The sequence below is a fragment of the Erythrolamprus reginae genome, chromosome 2, assembly GCF_031021105.1.
Source record: "Erythrolamprus reginae isolate rEryReg1 chromosome 2, rEryReg1.hap1, whole genome shotgun sequence".
NCBI lineage: Eukaryota > Metazoa > Chordata > Lepidosauria > Squamata > Dipsadidae > Erythrolamprus > Erythrolamprus reginae.
Genome location: NC_091951.1, coordinates 26,523,781 through 26,550,512, shown reverse-complemented (window position 1 = coordinate 26,550,512; position 26,732 = coordinate 26,523,781). Strand labels below are relative to the sequence as shown.

General features: G+C 42.3%; 1 pseudogene; it reads right to left on the bottom strand.

The window, feature by feature from the left end:
* Positions 1–694: 694 nt before the first annotated feature.
* Positions 695–24,705, bottom strand: LOC139160008 (zinc finger protein 850-like; annotated as a pseudogene).
* Positions 24,706–26,732: the final 2,027 nt, after the last annotated feature.

The window sequence follows — 26,732 nt, the reverse complement described above, 5'->3', positions numbered from 1 at the left end:
CGGCATGCAATGAAAGCAGAAGCAGCAGCAGAAGTCTTTCTTTCTCTCCCCCAAACTCCATCAGAAATGAGTCCTTATGAGAGTCGCCATGCTGCCACCGCCTCTTGGAACAGGACCCTGCAAGGGTTGTTGTGCCATTGCATGCATGAACGGAGGCATCGCCACGAGCTTCATCACACTGAACCTTGTGCTGCGAGGCTTGTTGTATCCTTGCACACGCCAACGATCGGATCAAAAAGAGGTTTGAAAGACTAGTGCGCCCGCAAAGGGCAGAACACCAGTTGTGCCAGTACAATGAAGCTCTGCTGCTTTGAAACATGCAACGCCACAACAAGCCTTCCTGGGTCCTGCTTCAAGAGGCAGCGGCGGCAGCATGACAAATTGACTTTGCTGAAGGTCACAAAACAGGATGCCATGACTCAAAGACACTGCAACTGTCATAAATATGGTGCCAGGATTCTAAGTTACAGACCCAATGCAAGGAGTGCAATGCAACGTTGGGATTCTTCCATTTGTGAGCCTTGTTCTTGACACAATCTAAACAGACATGTTTAGTGCACTTCATTTCTGGTTCCAAGGAGAAGTTTAAAAAAAAATCACAGAAGACAGGTGGCATAAGAGTTCCATATTGTTTCCAAGACAAGAAAATGTCCATAAAATCACAGCAAGTCAACTCTAATATGAATGAGAACCAGTTTGAAAGCATGCACCACCAAATTTGGGGAGAGAAAGAATTTGCAGCAACTGACATGTTTCAATCAAATTCATTCTTATGGCTTTTGAACCCCAAAGGTCACCTGCAGGGCAGAACAGCCTTTACACATGAAATTTTACACTGCTTTTATCACTGTCTTAAACTCCCCCAATATATTTGCTATTCGTAGGGTTTCTTCCACTTGCGAGCCTTGTTCTTGACACAATCTAAACAGACAGGTTTAGTGCACTTCATTTCTGGAACTGTTAGGGTCTAAAGAACGCTGAACCCCTTTGTGTGTCACCCCAGGAGAAAAAGGCTGGGACTCATGGTATGTAGCATTTCTATCATGTACCATCCTAAAAATAAAAAGAGCACTTCCCAAAAAATGTTTACATAACTGCAGAATATCAACAAAAATAAATATCCAGCGATTTCTTACGCTGAAGGCCAGATAGCCATTATCAAATAATATGCTCCAAGTTTTTATTTCCTTTTCCCCATCTAATACAATTATATCTCTGCCTTAAAAATGTCCGGCAAATACTATTTAATTTAATCAATTTCAATAGTAAATTTCTTACCTGGACTTATAATAGGACACTAGAAATGAAATTCTAGCCTTCTCTACACTCATCATTTTGGGTGTGATAAGGGTAGAAATGTTTCCAGAAGCACCGTCCGCACCCAGGGCACTAAAATGTTTTTTCGCTTTTGGGGAAAATTTGGAAACACAGGAATGTTGACATTTCCAAACCAATAGTGAAGGTAACTGAATACCACTACTGGTCTGGAAACTCATACAATTCCCTCCTATGTGAGTCCTCTGGTGTTGAAGGAGGCTGGAATTCCAACTGAAACTTTTCCCAGTCAGGACATTCAAAGGGTTTATCTCCTGTATGAGTCCTCTGGTGTATCACCAGGGTGGAATTCTGACTGAAATTTTTTCCACAATAAGGACATTCAGTTTCTCTCCTGTATGAATCCTATGTTGTTGAACCAGGCTGAAACTTTGAGTGAAACATTTCCTACAATGAGGACATTCAAGGGGTTTCTCTCCTGTGTGAGTCCTCAGGTGTTTAACGAGACTGGAATTCTGACTGAAATTTTCCTCACAATGAGGGCATTCCTAGGGTTTCTCTCCTGTGTGACACCTCTGGTGGCCAATGAGGTTGGCATTCCGACTGAAACATTTCCCACAGTCAGGACATTTAAAGGGTTTCTCCCGTGTGTGAATTTTCTGGTGACCAATGAGGTTGGAATTTTGACTGAAACTTTTCCCACAGTAAGGACATTTAAAGGGTTTCTCTCCCGTATGAGTCCTCTGGTGTTTAATCAGGGTGGAATTGTGACGGAAACTTTTCCCACAGTGAGGACATTCAAATGGTTTCTCTCCAGTATGAATCCTCTGGTGTTTAACGAGGCTGCAATTATGACTGAAACTTTTCCCACAGTCAGGACATTCAAATGGTTTCTCTCCTGTATGAACTCTCTGGTGCACTACCAGGTAAGAACTCTGACTGAAACATTTCCCACAGTCAGGACATTCAAATGGTTTCTCTCCTGTATGAATTCTCTGGTGTAATACCAGGTGAGAACTCTGACTGAAACTTTTACCACAGTCAGGACATTCAAATGGCTTCTCTCCTGTATGAGTCCTATGGTGTAGTACCAGGTGAGAATTCTGACTGAAACATTTACCACAGTCAGGACATTCAAAGGGTTTCTCTCCTGTGTGAGTCCTCTGGTGTTGAACCAGACTGTAATTTTGAGTGAAACCTTTCCCACAATCAGGACATTCAAAGGGTTTTTCTCCTGTGTGAGTCCTCAGGTGTATTACCAGACTGGAATTCTGACTGAAATTTTCCCCACAATAAGGACATTCCAAGGGTTTGTCTCCTGCATGACACCTCTCGTGGCCAATGAGGTTGGAATTCCGCCTGAAACGTTTCCCACAGTCAGGACATTTAAAGGGTTTCTCCCGTGTGTGAATCCTCTGGTGGCCAATGAGGTTGGAACTTTGACTGAAACCTTTCCCACAGTCAAGACATTTAAAGGGTTTCTCCCCTATATGAGTTCTCTGGTGTTGAACCAGGTTGCCCTTTTGTGTGAAACTTTTCCCACAATCAGGACATTCAAAGGGTTTCTCTCCTGTGTGAGTCCTCTTGTGTTTTATCAGGTTGGAGTTGTTACTGAAACTTTTACCACAGTCAGGACATTCAAAGGGTTTCTCTCCTGTGTGAGTCCTCTGGTGTTGAAGCAGGCTGTATTTCTGACTGAAACATTTCTCACAATCAGGACATTCAAATGGCTTCTGATTGGTGTGATTCCAGGTTGACATGCTTTCTAATGCATTTACCGCATTAGGAACACTTGTAGGGCTTGTCTGTTTTATGGATCATTCCAGAACCCAAAGAGACTTATGCTCTTATTTCCATCCTCTTTGTCTGTAAAATTCAAAGAAACATGTATCTTTAATTGAGCATAAAATGGTCACAGGAGCTGAGAAAAACAGTTTTGTTAAAATGAAATAGCAAACACGCTACACTGTTGCAATAAGCTCTTACATTAATCATTATTCATTTGACACATAGAAGACTACCAAGATCCAAGTTCTATTCAATTGTGAAATTGACTTTTTGATTAGGTCAATCACAAAATCTGAGCAGTGTAAAAGGTCATTTTCAAATACATAAAAAACAATTATTGCCAACCTGCCTTCCATTGAGGACCTGTGTACTATATGTGTCAAAAAGAGGATTGGGATTATATTTACAGGCCCTTCACATCCTGGACATAAAGTTTCAATTCCTACCCTCAAAAATGTTGCTAGAGAGCCCTGTATACCAAAACAACTGGACACAAGAAAAGATTTTTCTGGACGCCATCACTCTGCTAAACAAATAATTCCCTCACCACTGTCAAACTGTTCACTAAGCTGCATTACTATTGCTATTATTTTTTCTCATCGTTCCTGTCACCCATCTCCTCCCACTTATGTCTGTCTCACTGTACCTTGTTGCTTGTATCCTTACAATTTATATTAATATTCTTTCCTGATTACTTATTTGAATGCTATGAAAATCATTAAGTGTTGTACCTCATGATTCTTGACAAATGTATATAGAATAGAATAGAATAGAATTTTATTGGCCAAGTGTCATTGGACACACAAGGAATTTGTCTTGGTGCAGATGCTCTCAACGTACATAAAATAAAATATACATTTGTCAAGAATCATGTGGTACAACACTTAATGATTGTCATAGGTGTCAAATAAGCAATGAAGAAGCAATATTAATAAAAATGTTAGGATATACACAACAAGTTACAGTCATACAGTCAACATGGGAGGAAATGGGTGATAGGAATGATGAGAAAAACTAGGAGAATAGAAGTGCAGATTTAGTAGAAAGTCTGACAGTGTTGAGGGAATTATTTGTTTAGTAGAGTGATGGCGTTCGGGGAAAAACTGTTCTTGTGTCTAGTTGTCTTGGTGTGCAGTGCTCTGTAGCGACGTTTTGAGGGTAGGAGTTGAAACAATTTGTGTCCAGGATGTGAGGGGTCAGTAAATATTTTCCCCGCCCTCTTTTTGACTCGTGCAGTATACAGGTCCTCAATGGAAGGCAGGTTGGCAGCCATTGTTTTTTCTGCAGTTCTGATTATCCTCTGAAGTCTGTGTCGGTCCTGTTGGGTTGCAGCACCAAACCAGACAGTTATAGAGGTGCAGATGACAGACTCAATGATTCCTCTGTAGAACTGAATCAGCAGCTCCTTGGGCAGTTTGAGCTTCCTGAGCTGGCGCAGAAAGAACATTCTTTGTTGTGCTTTTTTGATGATGTTTAATGTATTTTGTTTAATGTAAACTGCACCAAAGACAAATTCCTTGTGTGTCCAATAACATTTGGCCAATAAAGAGTTCTATTCCATTCGATCATAAATATAACTGAAACAGAAAATAATAACAGAATTGAAAGGGACCTTGCAGGTCTTCTAATCAAACCCCTGCTCAAGCAGGAGACCCCATATCCGTGATGGCATGCGGAGCCACATCAGGAGGCATGTTGCCCTATTTCAGCTCCAGCTGACTTTTGGCTTTGGGGAAGGCTGTTTCGCCCTCCGGCATTTCAGAGAAGCTTCCCTGAAGCCCTGGAATGCAAAAAGCCACTCAACTGACAAACCGGAAGTTTGGAAAACGCACTTCCAGTTTACCCGTTGTGCTGATTTTTTCACTCCGGGGCTTCAGGAAGCTTACCCAAACCCTCTAGAGTGCAAAAATAGCAGAATAGGCCAACCGGACATGAATTTTCCAAACTTCCCATTTGCCCGTTTTTCCACTGTCCCAGGTTTTGGTTAGGGTTAGTGCAAATGTGCGTGGATTGTGCACATGTGGAGGGACAGCATGGTGTGTGTGTGTGTGAGTGAGCATGTGTTGGGGAAGGAAGGTGTGTAGGCACTATATCTGGAAGGGGATATAGGAGCATAGAAACACAGCTTAAAGAACAGTTTTTAACCATGGGTGGTCTGACAACTGAATGCGAAATAACATCATAACTACATAGTTTGATGGACTTGCAGGGTCAGTGCAACATGTAACATATTCACACTGGTGCAATAGGACTGAGTGTTTGTTAATATGATTTAGTCAGTTAGGGATTTTCTGTCTTTACTGTGACTTGTATTGTATTGTGCAGAGGTGCACTGAGTGAGCTGCACCAATCTCATTGTACATATGGTGTGTAATGACAATAAATGTTATTATTATTGTTGTTGTTGTTGTTGTTGTTATTGTTCCTAGGACGATGGGTGGCACACAAATTGAATCAAGAAATAAATACAATAAATAAATTGTTATATCTTAGATTCTATAGCAAGGCTGCCAATCTCGCATGTGAGTCAGATGGGTCACGTGCTGGCTACATCCACAGCTGTTTTAGCGAAGGGCAAAAAAGGTATTATACATGACATAATCATTCCGTTATGACATTTGACAGCCCTACTGGCTTTCTTTTTATAAAATAAATGACAACCTGATGTAATATGTCATGAATTGTTCATCTGCAGTTGTATTTACCTACTTTTAAGAAATTCTAAGGACCAAATTATTTTTTACTATGTCTTGATAAAAGTCAAAGAGAGTGTACTTTCTCTTTCACATGACTGTTTATCTGGAAGTACTTGGGATAGATTATATATTTGGAGATATGTACATTCAGAGAGAAATAAAAATACACACATCTGCAATATGGAGATAATCCATGTGTTTGAAGGCTGAAAAACCACTCTAGAAGGGTTACAGTCAAACCTGTAAAATTTCAGCTAAAGTTAATTCTGCTGAATAAATGTGTTGGCTTTATCAACACTCACACACTTGGACTCTTGTATTTCACTGAGCCACACCTGTCAATCACAGTTATGTCATGGTAAGGTTGGTGGCCAATAAATTTGGGGAAGAACCTGCAGGGGCAGCACCTGACATGCTTCAGCCCAGTTGCTTCTCTGCTTCCAGGCCGTGGAGGAAACTGAACAGCCCGACCTGCTCCAGGACTCTCCTCCCACCTGCCACCAACTCACCTTCCAACTGCCGCTTCGATTCTTCGAAGGACAGGAAAGCCGCTCTATACAGAAACTTCCTCCCATCAGCGCTCTCCTTTCCTCCCGTACTTTCTAGCAATGCTGTGTCGGTAGCTTTCTAGGCATACATGTTGCTTGACCGCCATCTAGCGACAGGAGATGGAAAAACACGCTTTTCCAATCTCCATCAAGGCGTTTAGTAGATGTTTTCACGGATTAGTTTTCGACTCCTAGCAACCGACCTAGCAAACTCCTAGCAAAAACTTCAGAAGAGAAAGATCTAGGGGTAGTGATTTCTGACAGTCCCAAAATTGGTGAGCAGTGTGGTCAGGGGGTAGGAAAAGCAAGTAGGATGCTTGGCTGCAGGGCCGCCATCAGGAATTTTGGGGCCCATACAGCCTAAGTGTCTGGGGCTCCCTGGCCATTTTAAAACTACTGCCCCCCAAATCCCGTGCCATGCCACCATGGCCACACACCCTGGGCAAGCCCTCCCCTGGCCCTCTGAGGTCAAACACAGCCCTGATGTGGCCCTCAATGAAATTGAGTTTGACACCCCTGGCCTAGAGGCTAAATCCTATGAACAAGGGCTAAGAGAATGAGTATGTTTAGCTCAACAAATAGAAAACTGAGGGGGAATATAATATAATAGTAGTTTCCCAATCCTTAAAGGGCTGCCACAGAGCAGATGGCATCTATTTATTCTCCATGCCACCTGATAGTACAAGAAGCAGTGGGCGGAACCTCAAAAAGAAGAAATGCAATCTGGAAATAAGGAAAAACTTGGGACTGGGCGGCATAGAAATAAATAAATAAATAAGCAAACAAACAAACAAATAAATAAATAAATTCCTTCTTTTTTATTAAAAGAAATTAATAGAAACATAGAAGACTGACGGCAGAAAAAGACCTTATGATCCATCTAGTCTGCCCTTATACTATTTCCTGTATTTTATCTTAGGATGCATATACGTTTATCCCAGGCATGTTTAAATTCAGTTACTGTGGATTTACCAACCACGTCTGCTGGAAGTTTGTTCCAAGGATCTACTACTCTTTCCGTGAAATAATGTTTTCTCACGTTGCTTTTGATCTTTCCCCCAACTAACTTCAGATTGTGTCCCCTTGTTCTTGTGTTCACTTTCCTATTAAAAACACTTCCCTCCTGGACCTTATTTAACCCTTTAACATATTTAAATGTTTCGATCATGTCCCCCCTTTTCCTTCTGTCCTCCAGACTATACAGATTGAGTTCATGAAGTCTTTCCTGATACGTTTTATGCTTAAGACCTTCCACCATTCTTGTAGCCCGTCTTTGGACCCGTTCAATTTTGTCAATAATAATTAGAAAAAACCAAAATCCATTACTATTAAAACTAAAACAACCAGCAAAACTATTAATAAAAACAGGTGAGGGATGGGTTTTTTTCTCTGTTATTATTTAAGTGCTTTTACCATATGCTTTAAATCAAGAATCACTTCTCTCTCTGTTTCTCTCTCTTTTCTGTCATTCTCTGCCTCAATCATTTTCTCATTTCTCTTTTTTCTCCCGTTTTTTCTATCATTTCTCTCTCTCTCTTCCTTCCACTCTTCTCTCTCTCTCTTTCTTCCTTTCTTTCACTCTCTTCCTTCCTCTCTCATCTCTTTTTTTTCTTTCTCTTTCTCTCTCTTGCTTTCTTTCTCTTTCTCTCACTCTCTTCCTTCCTCTCTCATCTCTCTTTCTCTATCTTGCTTTCTTCCTCTCTCTTACTCTCTTCCTTCCTCTCTCATCTCTTTCTTTCTTTCCTTCTCTCTCTTTCTCTATCTTGCTTTCTTCCTCTCACACTCTCTTCCTTCCTCTCTCATCTCTCTTTCTTTCTCTCTTTCTCTCTCTTTCTTTCTTTCTCTCTCTTTCTTTCTTCCTCAGTCTCTCACTCTCTTCCTTCCTCTCTCATCTCTCTCTCTCTCTTTCTTTCTCTCTCTTTCTCTATCTTGCTTTCTTCCTCTCTCTCACTCTCTTCCTTCCTCTCTCATCTTTCTTTCTCTCTCTCTCTTCCTTCCTCTCATCTCTCTCTTTCTCTCTCTTTCTCTATCTCTCCCCCTCTTTCTCTCTCTCTTTCTCACCTTCCCTCTTGTTTTCTTTCTCTCTCTTGCTTTCTCTCTCACACTCTTTCTCTCTCTCGTTCTCTTTCCCTTGCTATCTCTTTCTCTCCCCCTATTTCTCTCTCACTAACTTTCTCTCTATCTTGTTCTGTCGTCGCTCTCTCTCTCGTTCTCCGGAGGTGGCGAAAGTGATGTTCAATGTCGGGCACGTGGGCTGATGCGCGCTCTCCCCATCCCCCTGGCCAGGAGTCTGTTGGGCTCTGGCTAGGCAGGTTGGCTGGCTCACAAAAAGGTGGTAGCTGCCGGACTGGTGCTGGGATCACTGCTCAGGATGAAGCTGGGCCTGGATATGGCCAGCTGCACACCAAGGCAATCGGATGGCAGGCTGCTGTCGCCTGGGCAGGAGGCAGGCAGGAGGCGGGCACAGGCCTACGGAGCCGGCTCCAAAATGATGCAATCAGCAGAGGGTACCACCCACTGGCAGGTGACACTCAGCAATTGTGGATATCTCCCAGTTCCCAGCAGACTGACTCGGCAGGCTGGCTGGAACGCAAAAAGAGCTGGGGTGGCGCAGCAGGTAGAGTGCTGTACTTCAGGCTACTGAAGCTGACGAGATCTGAAGGTCAGCGGTTCTAATCTCATCACTGGCTCAAGGTTGACTCAGCCTTCCATCCTTCCGAGGTGGGTAAAATGAGGACCCGGATTGTGGGGGCAATAGGCTGGCTCTGTTAAAAAAGTGCTATTGCTAACATGTTGTAAGCCGCCCTGAGTCTAAGGAGAAGGGCGGCATAAAAATTGACTAAGTAAGTAAGTAAGTAAGTAAGTAAGTAAGTAAGTAAGTAAGTAAGTAAGTAAGTAAGTAAATAAGTAAATTGTAAATAAGTAAATAAGTAAAAGTAAATAAGTAAGTAAATAAGAAAATAAGTAAATTGTAAATAAGTAAGTAAATAAATAAACAAATTAAAAAAAGGTAAATAAGTAAGTAAGTAAGTAAGTAAGTAAATAAGTAAATAAGTAAATAAGTAAATAAATAAATAAATAAATAAAAAGGTGGAAGCTGCCAAGCTGGTGCCGGGATCACTGCTCACAAGCCCGGCCTGGATGTGGCCAGCTGCGGAGTCAAGCAATTTGATGGCAGGCTGCTGTTGCCTGTATGAGAGGCGGGTAGGAGGCAGGCACAGGCCTACAGAGCCACTTGCAGAATGATGTCAACACGGCCACACGTCAAGCACTCTTCACACTCCTGCTTTCATCAGGGGACACTTGGTTGTGCTTACCTGTTCTGCTGTGGGAACAGTCGGGAGCAGCCCGAGGCAGGCGTTCAGGAGCCCAAGAGGAGCAGGAGGCTGCCGCATCATAGGCTGGGGATTTTGCAGTAACCTTCCTCCGGAGTGCAGAGAGAATGGAGATTTTATAGCATCCTACAAAATCGGAGCCTACCTGGTGCAATATTCCAAATTGCAGAGAAAGGAATTGTAATGACTTAAACCATTTAAAACTGCTTATTTATTTATTTATTTATTTATCAATTTATTTATCAATTTATTTATCAGATTTGTATGCCGCCCCTCTCCGCAGACTCCGGGCGGCTCACAGCAATAATAATACAATGTAAACAAATCTAATATTTAAGTTAATTTAAAACCCCAATTTAGAAATCAATTATACATACTAACATACCATGCATAAATTTTATAAGCCTAGGCGGAGGGAAAGTCTCAATTCCCCCATGCCTGACGACAGAGGTGGGTTTTAAGGAGCTTACGAAAGGCAAGGAGGGTTGGGGGCAACTCTGATATCTGGGGGGAGTTGGTTCCAAAGGGTCGGGGCTGCCACAGAGAAGGCTCTTCCCCTGGGTCCCGATGGATATGCAAATTATAATGTACTCTGGCTGACAAAAATATATAATGCACCTTTGCATAGGTGTGGCTTGTGTCTTGGCTTGAAGGTACTGTATTGTGGCTTAGTATGATTTAGAATGGCTTGTGAATTAATGTGGCTTGTGATGGCTGAAGGCTTGTAGCTGAATATTGTAACTTATTTATTTATTTATTTATTACTTAGATTTGTATGCCGCCCCTCTCCGAAGACTCGGGGCGGCTCACAACATGTAAAAAACAAATCATAAGCAATCAGACAAATTTAAAATATTTAAATATTTAAAAAACCCCATATGCTAACAGTCACACACACAGACATACCATGCAGAATAGTAGATAAGAGAATTGTGATTACTTGTATAGTGACTACTAGAGAGATGGCTACAGTGTAAATAGTTAGTGTAGGTTTGCTACGAAAGAAGTAAATATTTTCCTAAGAAATTCTGCAGTACATATCTTCAATTATCTTCAAGACATCCAGGTTCCTGATATCCTGGTCTGAGGCAGGCTGGTTAGCTGCTTTAGCTCTCTGGTTGGGCTAGCTTCTGCAAAATATTACTCCAACAATCCTTTCCCCGACACACCCACCAAACCATGTCCACAGAACTGGTAGTAACAAAATTTTAATCCCACCACTGTCTGAAATGCCCCTGCCGCATCATAAGCTGGGACTTTGCAGCAACCTTCCTCTGGGGTGGGGAGGGAATGGAGATTTTATAGCATCCTTCCTCTGCCACACCCATCAAACCAAATGCCCATCAAGCCACACCACACTCACCAAATGATGCCCTCAGAACTGGTAGTGAAAATGGGACCTACCCATCAGTGTTCCCTCTAATTTTTTTTTTGGGGGGGGGGGCGGAAAAGTATAGTGTCTGAGCGGCAGTCCCTTCGGGACTGGGCGGCACAGAAATAATAAACAAACAAATAAATAAATAATAAACAAACAAACAAATAAAAAACCCACCCTGTTTTGCCTCAGAGAATTTCAAAATAAAATACTGTACTGTGTGTCTATAACAGTGAGCTCATAATAGGGCAACTCTATCAATGTCAAAATGCCACTTAAATAGTTGAGCTAGTTTCAAACTAGATTTTGATTTTCTTTCTCTCTTCCTTACTCCCATTCTTTTTCTTTTTCTTCCTCTCTTTTTTCTATCTGTTTCTCTATCTTCCTCTCTCTCTCCTTCCCTCTCAACTCTTTCCCTCTCGGCTTCTGGGCAGGTTTGGAAAACTCTGAGTTGATGATGATTTTTAAGTGAGCCATGGCTCACTGCTCAGCTTAGAGGGAACTATGCTACCCATTCAATTCCACCACTGTCTGAAATGGCCCCGCACTCCAATAGTTGGGAACAGTTGAAAATCTGGTTGTAAGAAAATATTGACACAAAGGTGAATTGAGCCTGCATGGGGAGAAGGGGAAAAATCAGACAGGGATTGTAGAGACACTATACTGTCAAGTCTATCGCTGGCAAACCACAATAAGATAAGGACGTGATATTCTGTAGGCACCAGACGTGACAATCCACAATTAACAAAACCACCTTTTCTAAAAAGTCAGACTTCTTCCTTGATCAACCCTGGAGAGAAGAGTTACCCCAAAAACTGCACGTAGGCAGTGAATAACGTGAATCACCCATGAGGCAATCATGAGGCCCACCCATTGGACTAGCCAGTAAGATTCTGTATTCTCCAATACCCAATGAGATGTAACTTGATGGCTAATGGGTGACAATAAAAAGGGGGACAAGCTTTTGTCCAGGACCATATGTGCCTTCCCCAACAACATGCATTCTTGCCTCCTGTCTCGTTGATTGCCATCAAAGCAATGGAAACTGCAGTTTAATGTTTCCAAATGTAAAATGATGCACTTGGGGAAAAGGAATCCTCAATCTGAGTATTGCATTGGCAGTTCTGTGTTAGCAAAAACTTCAGAAGAAAAGGATTTAAGGGTAGTGATTTCTGACAGTCTCAAAATGGGTGAACAGTGCAGTCGGGCGGTAGGGAAAGCAAGTAGGATGCTTGGCTGCATAGCTAGAGGTATAACAAGCAGGAAGAGGGAGATTATGATCCCGCTATATAGAGTGCTCAGTTCTGGAGACCTCACCTACAAAAAGACATTGACAAAATTGAACGGGTCCAAAGAAGGGCTACAAGAATGGTGGAAGGTCTTAAGCATAAAACGTATCAGGAAAGACTTAATGAACTCAATCTGTATAGTCTGGAGGACAGAAGGAAAAGGGGGGACATGATTGAAACATTTAAATATGTTAAAGGGTTAAATAAGGTCCATGAGGGAAGTGTTTTTAATAGGAAAGTGAACACAAGAACAAGGGGACACAATCTGAAGTTAGTTGGGGGAAAGATCAAAAGCAACGTGAGAAAATATTATTTTACTGAAAGAGTAGTAAATCCTTGGAACAAACTTCCAGCAGACGTGGTAGATAAATCCACAGTAACTGAATTTAAACATGCCTGGGATAAACACATATCCATCCTAAGATAAAATACAGGAAATAGTATAAGGGCAGACTAGATGGACCATGAGGTCTTTTTCTGCCGTCAGACTTCTATGTTTCTATGTTTCTATCAGGTATTCCTGGACCAGGTTAAAGGGTTTACAAAGGGTTTACATTCCCTGATCAGTGGTGGGATTCAAATAATTTAAGAACAGGTTCTGTGGCCGTGGCTAGGTGGGCAAGATTAGGTGGATGTGGCTATGTGGGTATGGCTGGGTGAACATATACTTGGCAGGCATGGCTTGGTCATATGGCTCGCTGGTCATGTGTCAGGATGGGCGTGTCTGCTTCATCATGTGACTGGTGGGCATGGCCAACTCGATGCCACTCACATTGAAGTGATCTTTGGATCCTTCCTTCCTTTTGCGAACATTTGACTGCATGCAACGAAAGTAGCAGAAGCAGCAGAAGTCTTTCTTTCTCTCTCCCAAACTCCGTCAGAAATGACCTGTCATGCTGCCACTGCTTCTTGGAACAGGACCTTGCAATGGTTGTTGTGCCATGGCACGCATGAATGGCAGCACCGCCACGAGCGTCATCACACTGAACCTTGCGCTGCGTGGCTTGTTGTGTCCTTGCACAGGCTAGCGATCGCACAGAAAAGAGGTTCGAAAGACTAGTGCACCCACAAGGGGCAGAACACCAGTTGTGCCAGTATGATGAAGCTTGTGGTTCTGCTGCTTTAAAAGACGCAACGCCACAACAAGCCTACCTGGGTCCTGCTCCAAGAGGCAGCGGCAGCACAACAAGTTGACTTTGCTGAAGGTCACAAAAGAGGATGCCATGACTCCAGGACACTGCAACCGTCATAAATATTTATTTATTTATTTATTTATTATTGGAGTTGAAAGGGACCTTACAGTCTTCCCTCTAATTTTTTTGGGGGGGTGGGCAGAAAAGTATAGTGTCTGAGCGGCAGTCCCTTCGGGACTGGGCGGCACAGAAATAATAAACAAACAAACAAACAAACAAACAAATAAAAAACCCACCCTGTTTTGCCTCAGAGAATTTCAAAATAAAATACTGTACTGTGTGTCTATAACAGTGAGCTCATCATAGGGCAACTCTATCAATATCAAAATGCCACTTAAATAGTTGAGCTAGTTTCAAACTAGATTTTGATTTTCTTTCTCTCTTCCTTACTCCCATTCTTTTTCTTTCTCTTTTCCTTCCTCTTTTTTCTATCTGTTTCTCTCTCCTTCCCTCTCACTCTTTCCCTCTCGGCTTCTGGGCAGGTTTGGAAAACTCTGAGTTGATGATGATTTTTAAGTGAGCGATTGCTCACTGCTCAGCTTAGAGGGAACTATGCTTACAGGTCATCGAGTCCAACCCCCCTGCCTGAGCAGGAAATCCTACAGCACCCCAGCCAAATGGCAGTCCAATCTCCTCTTGAAAGTGTCCAAAGTTGGGGTGTTGACAACCTCCCCTGGCAGGCTGTTCCATTTGTTGATCGCTCTCACAGTCAGGAAGTTCTTATCTCCAGGTTGAATCTTTCCTTGGTCAGCTTCCAGCCGTTGTTCCTCGTCCGGCCCTCTGGTGCCCTGGAAAACAATGTGACCCCCCCTCCCCTCCATGGCAACCCCTTAAGTACCTGTATACAGCTATCATGTCCCCCCTAGCCCTTCTTTTTACTAGACTATCCATGCCCAGTTCCAGTAACCTTTCCTCGTATGGCCTGGTCTCTAGTCCCCTTATCATTTTAGTTGCTCTTTTCTGCACCCTTTGCAGAGTCTCTATATCCCTTTTGAAGTGTGGTGACCAGAGCTGGATGCAATACTCCAGGTGCAGTCTGACCAGGGCCTTATAGAGTGGTATGATTACCTCTCTGGTCTTGGATCCCCCTGTTCATGCAGCTTAGGATTGTGTTGGCTTTTTTAGCCGCTGCTGAACATTGCTGGCCCATGTTTAGCTGGTTATCCACCAAGACTCCAAGATCCCTTTCACAGTCACTTATGGTGAGTGTGGTTTCGCCCAGTTTTGGTGTCAGGATTCCAAGTTACAGACCCAATGCAAGGCGTGCAATGCAAACTCCAAGGCCAATGTGTTCCTCAAAGTCCAAATTTATTACGCATGCCATATTGGCGCATCCGGTGAAAAAGCCACTCTGAAAGTCCCGAAAATTTTCCCACCCAAATTAAATATCAAAGTTCTTTCCCCCAGTCCACATATCCATCATATGCTCCAACCAGCACAGTGTCCCAACTCCATTTGGTTTCAGTCCATGCCTCCCTAGCATCTAGCGATAACATTCTTGGTTCCAAGGAGAAAGAATGTGTTTGTTTGCTAGGTACTGAAGTTTTTTAATACAGCAGTGGCATAAGAGTTCCATATTGTTTTCCAAGAAAGTAAAATGTCCATAAAATCACAACAAGTTGATCCTAATATGAAGGAAAACCAGTTTTAAAGCATTGACTACCAATGGAATAAAATCTGGGGGGAGAAGGTATATGCAGCAACTGACATGTTTCAATTGAATTCCTTCTTATGGCTTTTGAACCATGAAGGTCATCTGCAAGGCAGGACAGCCTTTACACATGAAATTTTAGCAATATATTTGCTATCCATAGAGTTTCTCCCACTTGCGACCCTTGTTCTTGACACAATCTAAACAGACATGTTTAGTGCACTTCATTTCTGGAACTGTTAGGGAATAAAGAACGCTGAACCCCTTTGTGTCACCCCAGGAGAAAAAGGCTGGGACTCATGGTACGTAGCATTTCTATCATGTACCATCCCCCAAATAAAAAGAACACTCCCCAAAAGATGTTTACATAACTGCACAATATCAACCAAATAAATATCTTATGCTGAAGACCAGATAGCCATTATCAAAATAATATGCCCCAACTTTTTCTTTCCTTTTCCCCATCCAATACAATTACATATTTGCCTTTAAAATGTCAGGCAATTACTATTTAGTTTAATCAAATTAAATGGTAAATTTCTCACCTGGACTTATAATAGGACACTAGAAATGAAATTCCTGCCTTCTATACAGTGTTCCCTCGCTTTTTGCGGGGGATGCGTTCCGAGACCGCCCGCGAAAGTCGAATTTCCGCGAAGTAGAGATGCGGAAGTAAATACACTATTTTTGGCTATGAACAGTATCCCAAGCCTTCCCTTAACACTTTAAACCCCTAAATTACCATTTCCCATTCCCTTAGCAACCATTTAGATTATTATTCACCATGTTTATTTATTCAAGTTTATTTAAAAAAATGTTTTTTAAAGGCAGACGAAAGTTTGGCAATGACATATGACGTCATCGGGTGGGAAAAACCGTGGTATAGGGGGGGGAACCGTGAAGTATTTTTTAATTAATATTTTTGAAAAACCGTGGTATAGACATTCCGCAAAGTTCGAACCCGTGAAAATCGAGGGAACACTGTACACTCATTCTGGGTTTCTTGTGTGTCATAAGGGTAGAAATGTTTCCTGAAGCACCGTCCACACTCAGGGCACTAAAATGTTTTCCCCCTTTTTTTATTATATTATTATTATTTATTGTTACAACGTGTAACAATCCAATTTAATAAAACAACTAAAAACCCTTATTATAAAAACCAAACATACACACAAACACACCATACATAACTTGTAATGGCCTTGTAATGGCCTTTGTGTATCAGGAAATGATTTACTGTATAAGGTTAATCCTAGTACTGAGATCTTTCCCACAGTCCAAACCAGTGGTACTATTCTGGCAGTCCGCCCTTGTTCAGTTGAACCGATAGTGGCAGCAGCAGGCTCAGCCTAACTGCTCGGACATCATCATGGATGCTTTGCACATATGCAGAGGTAGAACACGGAAATGTTCATATTTCCAAACCAATAGTGAAAGTAACCGAATACCACTCTCACTACCACTGGTCTGGACACTCATACAGTTTCCTTCCTGTGTGAGTCTTCTGGTGTTGAACCAGGCTGGAATTCTGACTGAAATATTTTCCACAGTCATGACATTCAAAGGGTTTCTCTCCTGTGTGAGTCCTCTGGTGTTTAGCCACGCTGGAATTCTGACTGAAACTTTTCCCACAGTCAGGACATTCAAAAGGTTTCTCTCCTGTGTGAGTCCTCTGGTGTTGAACCAGGCTAGAATTCTGACTGAAATGTTTCCCACAGTCTGGACATTCAAAGGGTTTCTCTCCTGTATGAGTCCTCTGGTGTTTTATCAGGTTGGAGTTGTTACTGAAACGTTTACCACAATTAGCACATTCAAAGGGTTTCTCTCCTGTATGAGTCGTTTGGTGTTGAACCAGGCTAGAATTCTGACTGAAACTTTTCCCACAGTCAGGACATTCAAAGGGTTTCTCTCCTGTATGAATTCTCTGGTGTTTCATCAGGCTGGAATTATGACTAAAATGTTTCCCACAATGACATTCAAAGGGTTTCTCTCCTGTATGAGTCCTTTGATGTTGAACCATGCTGGATTTCTGACTGAAACATTTCCGACAGTCAGGACATTCAAAGGGTTTCTCTCCTGTGTGAGTCCTCAGGTGTTGAACCAGGCTGGAATTTTGAGTGAAACATTTCCCACAATCAGGACATTCAAAGGGTTTCTCTCCAGTGTGAGTCCTCAGGTGTTTAATCAGACTAGAATTCTGATTGAAACATTTCCCACAATCAGGACATTCCAAGAGTTTCTCTCCTGTGTGAGTCATCCTGTGTTGAAACAGGCTAGAATTCTGACTGAAACTTTTCCAATCTGGAAACTCATACAGTTTCCCTCCTGTATGAATTTTCTGGTGTTTAACCAGGCTGGAATTCTGACTGAAACATTTCTCACAATCTGGACATTTAAAGGGTTTTTCTCCTGTATGAATCCTCTGGTGTTGAACCAGACTGAAATTCTGACTGAATTTTTTCCTACAATCAGGACATTCAAAAGGTTTTTCTCCTGTGTGACACCTCTGGTGGCCAATGAGGTTGGAATTTTGACTGAAACTTTTTCCACAATCAGGACATTCAAAAGGTTTCTCGCCTGTGTGACACCTCTGGTGGCCAATGAGGTTGGAATTCCGACTGAAGCGTTTCCCACAATCAGGACATTCAAAGGGTTTCTCTCCTGTATGAATCCTTTGGTGGCCAATGAGATTCGAATTTTGACTGAAACTTTTCCCACAGTCAGGACATTTAAAAGGTTTCTCTCCTGTATGAGTTCTCAGGTGTTGAACCAGACTAGAACTCTGACTGAAACCTTTACCACAGTCAGGACATTTAAATGGTTTCTCTCCTGTATGAGTTCTATGGTGTTGAACCAGGCTGGAACTCTGAATGAAACATTTCTCACAATAAGGACATTGAAACGGTTTCTGCTTGGTGTGATTCCCGGTTGCCATGCTCGCTAAAGCATTTACTGCATTGGAAACACTTGTAGGGCTTCTCTCCGCTATGGGTCCTTCCAAGAACCACAACAGAGTTGTGCTCTTATTTTCATCCTCTTTGTCTGTAAGATTCAAATAAAAGTGTATCTTTAATTGGGCATAAAATGGTCGCAGCAGCTAAGAAAAAAAACTTTGTGTTACAATGAGGTAGCAAACATGCCACTATGTTCCAATAAGCTCTTACATTAATCATGATTCATTTGACATGTAGACTACCGAGATCCAAGTTTGAATATCTATTCAATGATGAATTTCACTTGTTGACTGGGTTAATCACTAAATCTTAGCAGTGTAAAAGGTCATTTTCAAATAAAGTCAAGTAACACAGAAAGTACACCCTCTTTGATTTCTATGGTTTTACTTATCAGGCTATCATATGTCAGTCTGTTATCTGCATCTCTATAACTGTCTTGTTTGGTTCTGCTACCCAACAAGAAAAACATAGACTTCAGAGGATAATCAGAACTGCAGAAAAAAAGCTATTATTGCCAACCTGCCTTCCATTGAGAACCTGGATACTTCATGAGTCAAAAATATGGCTGGGAAAATATTTATGGACCCCTCACATCCTGGACATAAATTATTTCAATTCTGACCCTCAAAACACCGCTATTGAGCACTGCATACAAAGACAACTAGACAAAAGAAGAGTTTTCCCCCAGCCGCCATCACTCTGCTAAACAAATAATTCCCTCACTGTCAAACTATTCACTGAGGCTACATTACTATTACTATTAGCTTTTCTCATTATTCATATCACCCATCTCTTCCCACTTATGACTGTAAGACTGTAACTTTTTATTTTATTTATTTATTTATTTTGTCCAATACACAATGAGGGTTTTAGTGGGTATATATCTATATACACATAGTAAAATACATGATGATGGTTATAGAGAAGATACTCATAGGAAAATATATCTAAGAAAGAATAGAAAAGAAGGTATAGTAATAGAACACATCAATGAAAGAATAGAAGAAGAGATATAGGAATAGAAGAAAGGTATAGGAGATATAGGAGAGCAATAGGACAGGGGACGGAAGGCACTCTAGTGCACTTGTACTCGCCCCTTACTGACCTCTTAGGAATCTGGATAGGTCAATGGTAGATAATCTAAGGGTAAAGTGTTGGGGGTTTGGGGGTGACACTATGGAGTCCGGTAATGAGTTCCACGCTTCGACAACTCGGTTACTGAAGTCATATTTTTTACAGTCAAGTTTGGAGCGGTTAATATTAAGTTTAAATTTGTTGTGTGCTCTTGTGTTGTTGTGGTTGAAGCTGAAGTAGTCGCCGACAGGCAGGACGTTGCAGCATATGATCTTGTGGGCAATACTTAGATCTTGTTTAAGGCGTCTTAGTTCTAAACTTTCTAGGCCCAGGATTGAAAGTCTAGTCTCATAGGGTATTCTATTTCGAGTGGAGGAGTGAAGGGCTCTTCTGGTGAAGTATCTTTGGACATTTTCAAGGGTGTTAATGTCTGAGATGCGATATGGGTTCCAAACAGACGAGCTGTATTTGAGGATGGGTCTGGCAAAAGTTGTTGCTTGTACCCTTATGATTTATATTCATATTGTTTCCTGATTATTTATTTGAATGCTATGACAATCATTAAGTGTTGTACTTCATGTTTCTTGACAAATGTATATTTTGTTTTATGTACACTGACAGCATGTGCATCAGAGACAAATTCCTTGTGTGTCCAATAACATTTGGGCAATAAAGAATTCTATTCTATCATCAATGTAATTGAAACAGAACCGAAAATGATAACAGAATTGGAAGGGACCTTGCAGGTCTTCTAATCCAACCCCTGCTCCAGCAGAAGACTCTATACATACCCATGATGGCGAACCAATGGCATGCAGGAATACGCTGATGCCATACTCCCTTACATCAAAGTGTGCACTGACAGTGTAACAGCAGATATGTTAATCAAAGTCTATGGGAATTGTAAACCCTGGAGGACTGCCAAGGTGGGGAGATTTCTGAGAGCCCGAGAGTCTACCTTTAATGCAGGGAACAGTGATATAAACAGAGAGGCCAGGGCAAACCTTATAAGTGGCGGGACCCAGGAGAAGAGCCTTCTCTGTGGCGGCCCCGACCCTCTGGAACCAGCTCCCCCCTAAGATCAGAACTGCCCCCACCCTCCTTGCCTTTCGTAAAGTTCTTAAGACCCATCTCTGCCGTTAGGCATGGGGGAACTGAGACATCTCCCCTGGACCTATACAGTTTATACATGGAATGTTTGTGTGCATGCTTGCTTTTAATAATGGGTTTTTTAGTGTTTTTTTAAATTATTAGATTTGTTCTTATATTGTCTTTGTTATTGTTGTGAGCCACCCCGAGTCTACGGAGAGGGGCGGCATACAAATCTAATAAATAAATAAAACAAAATAAATAAATAAGAGGCATTAAGATGGCTGAACAGCAATACAAATATAATGTGGCAACCTGAAGCATGAGTGGCAGGGACTGCAGTATCTAACTAACTATAAGGGCAACACGAGGAACATGGTCAAAGCTGACAACTTGTTGGTGGAGGAATTGAACACTATGAGATTAAAAGACCGGATCTAGTAGCTGCAGGCCTTCTGATTCCAGCCACTCACTCTCCACAAACACCAAGTGAATAGAATAGAACAGAAGAGAATTTTATTGGCCAAGTGTGATTGGACCCAGAAAGAATTTCTCCCAATCCTGAAGAAAAGAGCAACTAGCTGCCTAAATGATTACAGACCTATCGCATTCATGTCTATAGGGATGAAATGCTTCAAGAGGTTGGCTCTACAACACCTGAGACAGTGATGGCAAACCTTTTTTGGCTCAGGTACTCACACCCATAATGCAATGCCCTTCCTCTGGGCACATGTGCACAACCCCTGTGCTGCCCCCTGTGAATGCGCACAACCCTGCCTCCCGCCCTGTTCCCAAAGCTTTCTGAAGTCTGGGGATGGCAAAAAACGACCAAACTGGAAGTTCAAAAACAAACTTCCCATTGACCCATTTTTTGCCATCTCCAGGGCAATGTTCCCTCTAATTTTTTTTCGGTGTGGGCGGAAAAGTTTAGTGTCTGAGCGACAGTCCCTTTGGGACTGGGCGGAATAAATAAATAAATAAATAAATGAATGAATGAATAAATAAATAAGGAAAAAATCCCTTTTATTAAAAGAAATTAATAATTAAAAAAAACCAAAATCCATTACTATTAAAACTAAATTAACCAGCAAAACCAAAAACATAACTATTAATAAAAACAGGTGAGGGCTGGGGGTTTTTTCTCTGTTATTATTTAAGTGCTTTTACCATATGCTTTAAATCAAGTCACTTCTCTCTCTGTTTCTCTCTCCTGTCATTCTCTGCCTCAATCATTTTCTCATTTCTCTTTTCTCCCCTTTTTTCTATCATTTCTCTCTATATCTTCCTTCCACTCTTCTCTCTCTCTCTTGCTTTCTCTGTCTCTCTCTCACTCTCTTCCTTCCTCTCTCATCTCTCTCTCTCTTTCTTTCTTTCTTTCTCTTTCTCTCTCTTTCCCCCTCTTGGTCTCTTTCTTTTTCTCACTTTCTCCCTCTCTTGCTTTCTCTCTCTCTCTCACTCTTTCTTGTTTTCTTTCTCACACTCTTTCTCTCTCTTGTTCTCTCTCTTGCTATCTCTTTCTCTCCCCCCTTTCTCTCTCTCTCTCTTTCTCACTTTCTCTCTATCTTGCTGTCTGTTGCTCTCACTCACTCTCGTTCTCTCTCCGTTCTTCTCAGCGGAGGCTGGTGATATTCAATGTCGGGGGGGCGCGCACGGTTGCGCGCGCTCCCTATCTCCATACCAGGCCACTCGGAACATTCAAAATAAGAAAAGCCTTCGCCGGCAGGCGTTCTCTCAGCAGAGGCCGGCAAAGGTGATATTCAATGTCGGGGGCGCGCGCGCAGTTGCGCGCGCTCCCTATCTCCATACTAGGCCACTCGGAACATTCAAAATAAGAAAAGCCTTCGCTGGTGAAAGTTTTTCTTATTTTGAATGTTCCGAGTGGCCTGGTATGGAGCGTGCGCAACCTGCCCCGCCTCTCCTGCAACCCCCTTGCTGAGAGCCCGGGATGAAAGTGCTCTCAGCAAAGGGACTGAGACGGGCAGGGCGTGCGTTCCGGGTGCGGAGGAGCCGCGCCCAAAGGTAGGGGGCGGCGGAGGAGCAGAGGGGGCGGATCGGGCGGGGGGCAGTGACGAAAGGCCGAGGGGGGCGGAGGCAACATGGAGAGGCAGGGGCGACTGCGGCTCCCTTCCCTTCTGCTGCTGGCGCCTCCCCCCCCCCCCCGCGGGACTGCGCGCCCATGGAAAATGGGGACTGCGCGCCCATGGAAAAGGGCGCGGGGGCGGTATTTTGGGGTGCGCGCGCGCTCACGTGCGCAGCCTACAGGGAACAGTGCCCCAGGGTTCAGGAAAGCCTCCTGAATGCCTGGGGCAGCAAAAATGGCCAACCGGGAGTTCAGAAACGAACTTTTGGTTGGCCCATTTTTCACCATCTCCAGGCGGCTTTCCTTCAGCCTGGGAAGAGTCAAAACTGCAGAAAAGAAAGCAGAAAAACTGAAAGAGTAGTAGTTGCTTGGAACAAACTTCCAGCAGACATGGTTGGTAAATCCACAGTAAATGAATTTAAACATGCCTGGGATAAACATATATCCATCCTAAGATAAAATACAGGAAATAGTATAAGGGCAGACTAGATGGACCATGATGTCTTTTTTTGCCATCAGTCTTCTATGTTTCGATGTTTCTAAAAAGTATCCACCTCTAAAGACTTCAGGGATCTGCTGGAAGTTGTTAGGGATTCTTTCTGCCTTTGTTAAAAAAAATTTCTCCTTTGGGAAAATATAATATTCTGCCTCTTTTTAATATTCCCCAAAAGATGGGCTACAAGAATGGTGGAAGGTCTTAAGCATAAAACGTATCTGGAAAGACTTAATGAACTTAATCTGTATAGTCTGGAGGACAGAAGGAAAAGGGGGGACATGATCGAAACATTTAAATATGTTAATGGGTTAAATAAGGTTCAGGAGGGAAGTGTTTTTAATAGGAAAGTGGACACAAGAACAAGGGGACACAATCTGAAGTCAGTTGGGGGAAAGATCCAAAGCAACATGAGAAAATATTATTTGATTGAAAGAGTAGTAGATGCTTGGAACAAACTTCCAGCAGACATGGTAGATAAATCCACAGTAACTGAATTTAAACATGCCTGGGATAAACATATATCCATCCTAAGATAAAATACAGGAAATAGTATAAGGGCAGACTAGATGGACCATGAGGTCTTTTTCTGCCATCAATCTTCTGTTTCTAATATGATTTATTCAATTAGGGATTTTCTGTCTTTACTGTGACTTGTATTGTACTGTGGGGGAGTGGACACTGAGGGAGCTCCACCAATTTCATTGTACCTATGTTGTGCAGTCACAATAAAGGTTGTTGTTATTATTATTATTATTATTATTATTATTATTATTATTATTATTATTGTCATTGTTCCTAGGGAGAAGGGTGACACACAAATTGAATGAATGAATGAATGAATGAATACAATTGTTATATCTTAGACTCTACAGCAAGGCAGTCAATCTCGCCTGGGAGCGAGATAGAAACATAGAATCATAGAAGATTGATGGCAGAAAAAGACCTATTGATGTCAAGCTAACTGGCCTGTAGTTACTAGCTTCTTCTCTACTGCCCTTCTTGTGGATAGGCACAACACCGTCCATTCTCCAATCATCAGGAAAATCCCGTTAAAAGGGATTGGTTAAACAAATCAATCAGGGGGGTAGCAATCACATTAGAGATGAGTTAGGTGCTGGCCAAATCCACAGCTACTTTAAGGGCAAAAAATTGTTATACTGTACATCACATGATCATGCCACAATGACATGTTTGACACCCCTATTGGCTTTCTTTTTGTAAAATAAATGACAACCTGATGTAATATGTCATGAGTTGTTGTTCATCTGCGGTTGTATTTACCTACTTTTAAGAACTTATAAGGACCAAATGATTTTTACTATGTCCTGAGTAAAACCATAAAAGTCAAAGAGAGTGTACTTTCTCTTTCACATGACTGTTTATCTGGAAGTACTAGTGATAGATTATATATTTGGAGATAGGTACATTCAGAGAGAAATAAAAACACACACATCTACAATATGGAGATAATCCATGTCTTTCAAAGCTGAAAAACAACTCAAAATGGTTACACTCAAACCTTCTGCGCTACGGTTAATTCAACTGAATAAATGTGTTGGCTTTATCAACACTCACACACTTGGAATCTTGTATTTCACTGAGCCACACCTCTCAATCACAGTTATGTCATGGTAAGTTTGGTGGCCAATGAATTTGGGGAGGAACCTGCAGGAGCAGCACCTTACATGCTTCCGCCCAGTTGCTTCTCTGCTTCCAGGCCGTGGAGGAAACAGAACAGCCCGACTTACTCCCGGACTCTCGAACTCTCCTCCCACTCACCTTCCAACTGTCGCTTCGATCCTTCGAAGGACATGAAAGCCGCTCTATACGGACACCGCCTCCCATCGGCATTCCGGAAAAGGAATTCCTTTGCGCTTCTCCTTTCCTCCCGTACTTTCTAGCAATGCAGTGTCAGTATCTTTCTAGGCACAGGTGTTGCCTCACCGCCATCTAGCGACAGGAGGTGGAAAAACAACGCTTGTCCAATATCCACTAAGGCGTTTTGTAATACTGTACTGTAGTATGTTTTCACTGATTACGTAGGTCGTTTTTTACTCCTAGCAACCGACGTTTGTAACTGAGCCAAGTGAAATAGTGAAAAGTGACGTTACTTAGCTTCGTTTTTGATATCTTTGGGCCAGTTTCCTTGGCAAAGGCTTTTGGAAGGGGTTTCCCTCCCCCCCTTCCTAAGCCACACCCACACAAATCACGGCCACCAAGCCTCACCACAGCCACCAAGTCATGCCCGCAGAACCTGTGTTAAAAATATGTCAATCCCACCACTGTCTGAAATGACCCTGCACCCCAATAGTTGGGAACTGTTGAAAATCTGGTTGTAAGGGAAATATTGACACAAAGGTGAATTGAGCCTGCATGGGCACAGGGGGAAGAATCAAGACATGAATTTCTGGACCAGTGGGTTTATTTATTTATTTATTTAATTTTATTTATTTATTTTGTCCAATACAAATTGAAAGTTAAAGAGAATAAAGACATGTAGTAGTAAAAATCAGGGAAGAGATAGAAGAAGAGATATGAGAATAGAATACATCAATGAAGAGTAGAGGAAGGATATATGGATGGGAGAAAAGATATATAAAATATAGGAGAGACAATTGGACAGGGGACGGAAGGCACACTAGTGCACTTATGCTCGCCCCTTACTGACCTCTAAGGAATCTGGAGAAGTCAACCATGGAAAGTCTAAGGGAAAAATGTTGGGGGTTGGGGGTTGACACCACGGAGTCTGGTAATGAGTTCCACGCTTCAACAACTCGATTGCTAAAGTCATATTTTTTGCAGTCAAGCTTGGAGCGGTTGATATTAAGTTTGAACCTGTTGCGTGCTCTTGTGTTATTGCGGTTGAAGCTGAAGTAGTTGTTGACAGGCAGGATGTTGCAGCATATGATCTTGTGGGCAATACTTAGATCATGTTTAAGGCGTCGTAGTTCTAAGCTTTCTAGACCCAGGATTGTAAGTCTAGTTTCGTAGGGTATTGTTTCGAGTGGTGGAGTGAAGGGCTCTTCTGGTGAAGTATCATTGGACCTTTTCTAGGGTGTTGATGTCCGAAATTTGGTGTGGGTTCCAGACAGGTGAGCTATATTCGAGGATGGGTCTGGCGAAAGTTTTGTAAGCTCTGGTGAGTACTGTGAGATTGCCGGAGCAGAAGCTACGTAGGATCAGGTTGACAATTTTAGGTTAAAGTGTTTACAAAGTGTTCACATTTCCTGATCGGTGGTGGGATTCAAGTAATTTAGCAATAGGTTCTGTGGGCATGGCTAGGTGGGCATGGTTAAGCGGATGTGACTATGGCTTGCTGGGCATGTACTTGCAGGCATGGCTTGGTCTTATGGCTGGTTGGTCATGTGACAAGTGGGCAATTCTATGTCACTCATATTGAGGGGTTCCTTGCATGGCCTCTTCTTGCCCTTCCCCTCCCAACCAGTCCTCACCTTGTCTTGCATGTCATGGTGATAAGAGGAAGCTTTTCCAAAGTCATCTTCCCCTTAATACTAAGATGAGATTTTGTTATCAGACGATCTGATGTACATTTCCAAGTATTATCTATCACCATTCTCTTGGTAAAACTGAACTGAGAGATGTATAAAGAATAACAGAGTTGGAAGGGACCTTGGACTTTTTCTAATCCAGCTCATGCATGAGACCCTATACCTCGGGTGCCGAAAAAGTGTGTGCATGTGCTATCATTCTTGTGTGAGTGCCCACACACATAATTCAATGCGAGAGCAGTCATGGGCTTCCCTAGGTATACCCATGTTACACCAACACTTCGCAGTCTGCATTGGTTGCCGATCAATTTCCGGTCACAATTCAAAGTGTTGGTTATGACCGATAAAGCCCTTCATGGCATCGGACCAGAATATCTCCG